This window comes from Delphinapterus leucas, chromosome 2 (assembly GCF_059928025.1).
Source record: "Delphinapterus leucas isolate spDelLeu-1000000601 "Yukka" chromosome 2, BTC_Dleu_Yukka2, whole genome shotgun sequence".
NCBI lineage: Eukaryota > Metazoa > Chordata > Mammalia > Artiodactyla > Monodontidae > Delphinapterus > Delphinapterus leucas.
In genome coordinates, this window is record NC_143130.1 from 157,325,850 (window position 1) to 157,332,008 (window position 6,159).

Consider the following 6,159-nt stretch of genomic DNA (forward strand, 5'->3'; position numbering starts at 1 on the left):
CTGTACCCTACTTCCAGCATATTGAAATCCGTAACTAAGAACAAGAGGCTCTCAACATCTCAAGGATAGGAAAATCATTACTTCAGAGGTCTCTTCAAATGAATCATTAGTGCTCAGAAAGGGAAATAGAGCCTTTCATGCCTAGGGCATGTGTCCAGGTAATTTTGGCAGGGAACAACTTTTCTTACCACACTGTGAGTGTTTATGTGGCTGGGGCAGAATATGTTGTGGTGTCAGTACTGCTCCATTAGCAGTGAGTGTGGTGGGTGAAAGTTCTTTCACTGGTCCCCAGGGTGAAAACAGCCAGGTATTTATAGGCTACTAGAGGCAAGGAGTTTAGGGAGGCAGGTGACTTGTCAGCTTTTTACACCAATGACTTTTCTGCCTTCCAGGTCACATTAAAATATTTCACTTGAATCAGGAAAATAGTTCTTTTCTGCCCCATCCTAAGTTCACTGTCTTACTTAGAAGCATCCATAGAAAGTATCCCTCACTCTTCAGAATTTCCCATTACAAAAGAGGAGCAAGGCTTTCTCTATTTAAGGACAGTACAAACTGTTTTAGCTGTAAGATGTAGTCCACGAATTACCGAGGCAAAGAAGAACATGGAGCAGCAGTGTGTTCTCCACACAGCAAGTACTCATTGTAGAATGATGAGCAATTAGAGTGGCTGCCAAGTAGGTGGGGCCAGGCCCAGAAGAAGCACTTATTCACTGTATAGAAAATGTCAGACCAAATGCAGCTTTGAAGCTCTGTCTGGTCTCACTGTCCTGTGAACTGACTTAAGGCCTAGATGAGAGGCACTGTTGAAGGCCTTCTTTCCTTTGAACCTCACCTTCTTGACCACTTAGCCTTCTAAGCATTGGAGGCAGGAGAGGTCTCCCAAATGAGAATCAGCCCAAGGTTATCTTATAGCAACCAAAACATGAGAGACAAGAAATAAAGGGATGAGAGGAGTCTAAGTCTCATATAAGAGAAAGACCCAAGAGGTGGTTCTTCTGAGAGCCCATCATACAGAAAAGAGACCCAAGAGGAAAGCTGTGAGCAGAGATCCAGGAGAGTAAGTGGCCCCCTTTATTTCCATTTATTAAAACGTTATGCCTCTAAAAGCTTTCAGTCCTTCTTGAGTAGGTCCATTGGGTCACTGATGTGTTATTTTGCCCTCAACCAATTTCAAAGCTTGAAGAAAGGGTGAGAAGACAAGCTTTGAGCTATCGCTAGTGAAATTATAGGAAAAAATAAGTTTTATTATTATGCCAGCTCAGATATATTGGTAATGGTAGAGTTACGAAGGAGTCTGGCATCACAGGAAACAACTATCCTTGAGTTGCTATTTTGCTTTCTAGTTCATGTTTTACAACTTTATGTGTTTCTGTCCTTAAGCAATATATACTATAATTTGAGTGTTTGAAATTTGTATAAATGATATCTTACTGTACATATCTTTGTATAACTTACTTTTTTATTTAACATAACATTTTCAAGATTTATCATAGAAGATTCATTTTAAGATGGAAGATAGTAGAGTTCATTTATTCATGTTAACTGCTATTTAGTATCCCATTGTAGGAATATACTTTGTTTTACTTATTCTTGCCCTTTTCTAGTATGGCTCGATATTTATGTTGTTCCCAGTTTTCAGTATTTCAGTTAAGGCTAGAGTGAATACCCCTGTATGTATTTTTATTCACATCTGTGCCAGAGTTTATCTAGGACATATACCTAGAAGTGAAGTTGTCTGCTGGGTCATAAGCTGGGTGCATCTTTAACTTGACCAGATATTGCCAAATTGCTCTACAAAGCGGTGTGCAAATTTGCACTCCCACTGGCAGTATGTGAATGTTTCTGTTTCCTTGATCCTTGACAATATTTGCCATTGACTGTAAATCAGATTATACAGTATAAGCCAACTCAATGGAGTTTAAGCCAGATTGACCCTATAAAATATATACCTCCAATCTTCTCTCAGTTTAAGTTCCTCATTCCAACTGGGAATCTACAGACCTTAAGGGGGTATAAATTGCATGTTTCTTACCTTTTCCCTTCTTACTCTGCTGAGCCCCAGTGAGAGGCTGCCCATTCACGTGTCAGTTTGGAGCTTGTCTATTTATCAGAAGAAACTTGCTGTCTTGCCACTTAAAAATGTGTAGTTCTTCTAGTGCTTACAAAATTTTATTACCCAACCGCAGTATTTCAGATGTACTGCCTTTATAAAAAAAGTCAGGATACATGAGAAGATCACAGTCTGAATACCCACATTCAGAAGATAAAGCAAAAGATACACGCTACTATATATAAAATAGATAAAGGAGCCCTGAACAAAGATGGTGGAGTAGAAGGACGTGCTCTCACTCCCTCTTGCGAGAACACCAGAATCACAGCTAACTGCCAAACAGTCATCGACAGGAAGGCACTGGAACTCACCGAAAAAGATACCCCACATCCAAAGACAAAGGAGAAGCCACAATGAGACGGTAGGAGGGGTGCAATCACAATAAAATCAAATCCCGTAACTGCTGGGTGGGTGACTCACAAACTGGAGAACACTTATACCACAGAAGTCCACCCACTGGAGTGAAGGTTCTGAGCCCCACGTCAGGCTTCCCAAGCTGGGGGTCCGGCAACGGGAGGAGGAATTCCTAGAGAATCAGACTTTGAAGGCTAGTGGAATTTGATTGCAGGACTCTGACAGGACTGGGGGAAACAGAGACTCCACTCTTGGAGGGCACACACAAAGTAGTGTGCACATCGGCACCCAGGGAAAGGAGCAGTGACCCCAGGGGAGACTGAACCAGACCTACCTGCTAGTGTTGGAGGGTTTCCTGCAGAGATGGGGGGCGGCTCTGGCTCACCGTGGGGACAAGGACACTGGCAGCAGAAGTTCTGGGAACTACTCCTTGGCCTGAGCCCTCCCAGAGTCCGCCATTAGCCCCAGCGAAGAGCCAGGTTAGGCTCCAGTGTTGGGTTGCCTCAGGCCAGACAACCAACAGGGAGGGAACCCAGCCCCACCCATCAGCAGTCAAGCAGATTAAAGTTTTACTGAGCTCTGCCCAGCAGAACAATACCCAGCTCTACCCACCACCAGTCCCTGACATCAGGAAATTTGCACAAGCCTCTTAGTAGATAGCCTCCTCCAGCAGAGGGCAGACAGCAGAAGCAAGAACTACAATCCTGCAGCCTGTGGAACAAAAACAACATTCACAGAAAGATAGACAAGATGAAAAGGCAGAGGGCTATGTACCAGATGAAGGAACAAGATAAAACCCCAGAAAAACAACTAAATGAAGTGGAGATAGGCAACCTTCCAGAAAAAGAATTCAGAATGATGATAGTGGAGATGATCCAGGACCTCGGAAAAAGAATGGAGGCAAAGATCGAGAAGATGCAAGAAATGTTTAACAAAGACCTAAAAGAATTAAAGAAAAAACAAACAGAGATGAACAATACAATAACTGAAATGAAAACTACACTAGAAGGAATCAATAGCAGAATAACTGAGGCAGAAGAACGGATAAGTGACCTGGAAGGCAGGTTGGTGGAATTCACTGCTGCGGAACAGAATAAAGAAAAAAGAATGAAAAGAAATGAAAACAGCCTAAGAGACCTCTGGGAAAACATTAAACGCAACAACATTAGCATTATAGGGGTCCCAGAAGGAGAAGAGAGAGAGAAAGGACCTGAGAAAATATTTGAAGAGATTATAGTCGAAAACTTCCCTAACATGGGAAATGAAATAGCCACCCATGTCCAGGAAGCACACAGAGTCCCATACAGGATAAACCCAAGGAGAAACATGCCGAGACACATAGTAATCAAATTGGCAAAAATTAAAGACAAAGAAAAATTACTGAAAGCAGCAAGGGAAAAACAACAAATAACATACAAGGGAATTCCCATAAGGTTAACAGCTGATTTCTCAGCAGAAACTCTGCAAGCCAGAAGGAAGTGGCGTGATATACTTAAAGTGATGAAAGAGAAGAACTTACAAGCAAGATTACTCTACCCGTCAAGGATCTCATTCAGATTTGATGGAGAAATCAAAAGTTTTACAGACAAGCAAAAACTAAGAGAATTCAGCACCACCAAACCAGCTCTACAACAAATGCTAAAGGAACTTCTGTAAGTGGGAAACACAAGAGAAGAAAAGGACCTACAAAAACAAACCCAAAACAATTAAGAAAATGGTCATGGGAGCATACATATCGATAATTATCTTAAACGTGAATGGATTAAATGCTCCAACCAAAAGACACAGGCTTGCTGAATGGATACAAAAACAAGATCCATCTATATGCTATCTACAAGAGACCCATTTCAGACCTAGGGACCCGTACAGACTGCAAGTGAGGGGATGGAAAAAGATTCCATGCAAATGGAAATCAAAAGAAAGCTGGAGTAGCAATACTTATATCAGATAAAATAGACTTTAAAATAAAGAATGTTACAAGAGACAAGGAAGGATACTACATAATGATCAAGGGATCCATCCAAGAAGAAGATATAACAATTATAAATATATATGCTCCCAAGATAGGAGCACCTCAATACATAAGGCAAATACTAACAGCTACAAAAGAGGAAATTGACAGTAACACAATAATAGTGGGGGACTTTAACACCTCACTTACACCAATGGACAGATCATCCAAAGTGAAAATAAATAAGGAAACAGAAGCTTTAAATGACACAATAGACCAGATAGATTTAATTGATATTTATAGGACATTCCATCCAAAAACAGCAGATGGAATGGACATACACTTTCTTCTCAAGTGTGTATGGAACATTCTCCAGGATAGATCACATCTTGTGTCACAAATCAAGCCTCAGTAAATTTAAGAAAATTGAAATCATATCAAGCGTCTTTTCTGACCACAACACTATGAGATTAGAAATCAATTACAGGGAGAAAAATGGGAAGAGCACAAACATATGGAGGCTAAACAATACGTTACTAAAAACCAAGAGATCACTGAAGAAATCAAAGAGGAAATCAAAAAATACCTAGAGACAAATGACAATGAAAACCCTACGATCCAAAACCTATGGGATGCAGCAAAAGCAGGTCTAAGAGGGAAGTTGATAGCAATACAAACCTACCTCAGGAACCAACAAAAATCTCAAATAAACAATCTAACCTTACACCTAAAGGAACTAGAGAAAGAAGAACAAACAAAATGCAAAATTAGCAGAAGGAAAGAAATAAAGATCAGAGCAGAAATAAATGAAATAGAAACAGAGAAAACAGTAGCAAAGATCAATAAAACTAAAAGCTGCTTCTTTGAGAAGATAAACAAAACTGATAAACCATTAGCCAGACTCATCAAAAAAAAAGAGGGAGAGGACTCCAATCAATAAAATTAGAAATGAAAAAGGAGAAGATACAACAGACACCGCAGGAATACTAAGCATCCTAAGAGACTACTCTATGCCAATAAAATGGACAACCTGGAAGAAATGGAAAAATTCTTAGAAAGGTATAACCTTCCAAGACTGAACCAGGAAGAACTAGAAAATATGAACAGACCAATCACAAGTAATGAAATTGAAACTGTGATTAAAAATCTTCCAGCAAACAAAAGTCCAGAACCAGATGGCTTCACAGGTGAATTCTATCAAACATTTAAGAGACGAGCTAACACCCCTTCTTCCCAAACTCTTCCAAAAAATTGCAGAGGAAGGAGCACTTCCAAACTCATTCTCTGAGGCCACCAATCACCCTGATACCCAAACCAGACAAAGATAGTACAAAAAAGAAAATTACAGACCAATATCACTGATGAATATACATGCAAAAATCTTCAACAAAATACTAGCAAACAGAATCCAGCAACACATTAAAAGGATCATGCACCATGATCAAGTGATATTTATCCCAGGGATGCAACGATTTTTCAGTATACGCAAATCAATCAGTGTGATACACCATGTTAACAAATTGAAGAATAAAAACCATATGATCATCTCAATAGATGCAGAAAAAGCTTTGGACAAAATTCAACACCCATTTATGATAAAAACTCTCCAGAAAGTGGGCATGGAGGGAACCTACCTCAACATAGTAAAGGCCATATACGACAAACCCACAGCAAACATCATTCTCAATGGTGAAAAACTGAAAGCATTTCCTCTAAGATCAGGAACAAGACAAGGATGTCC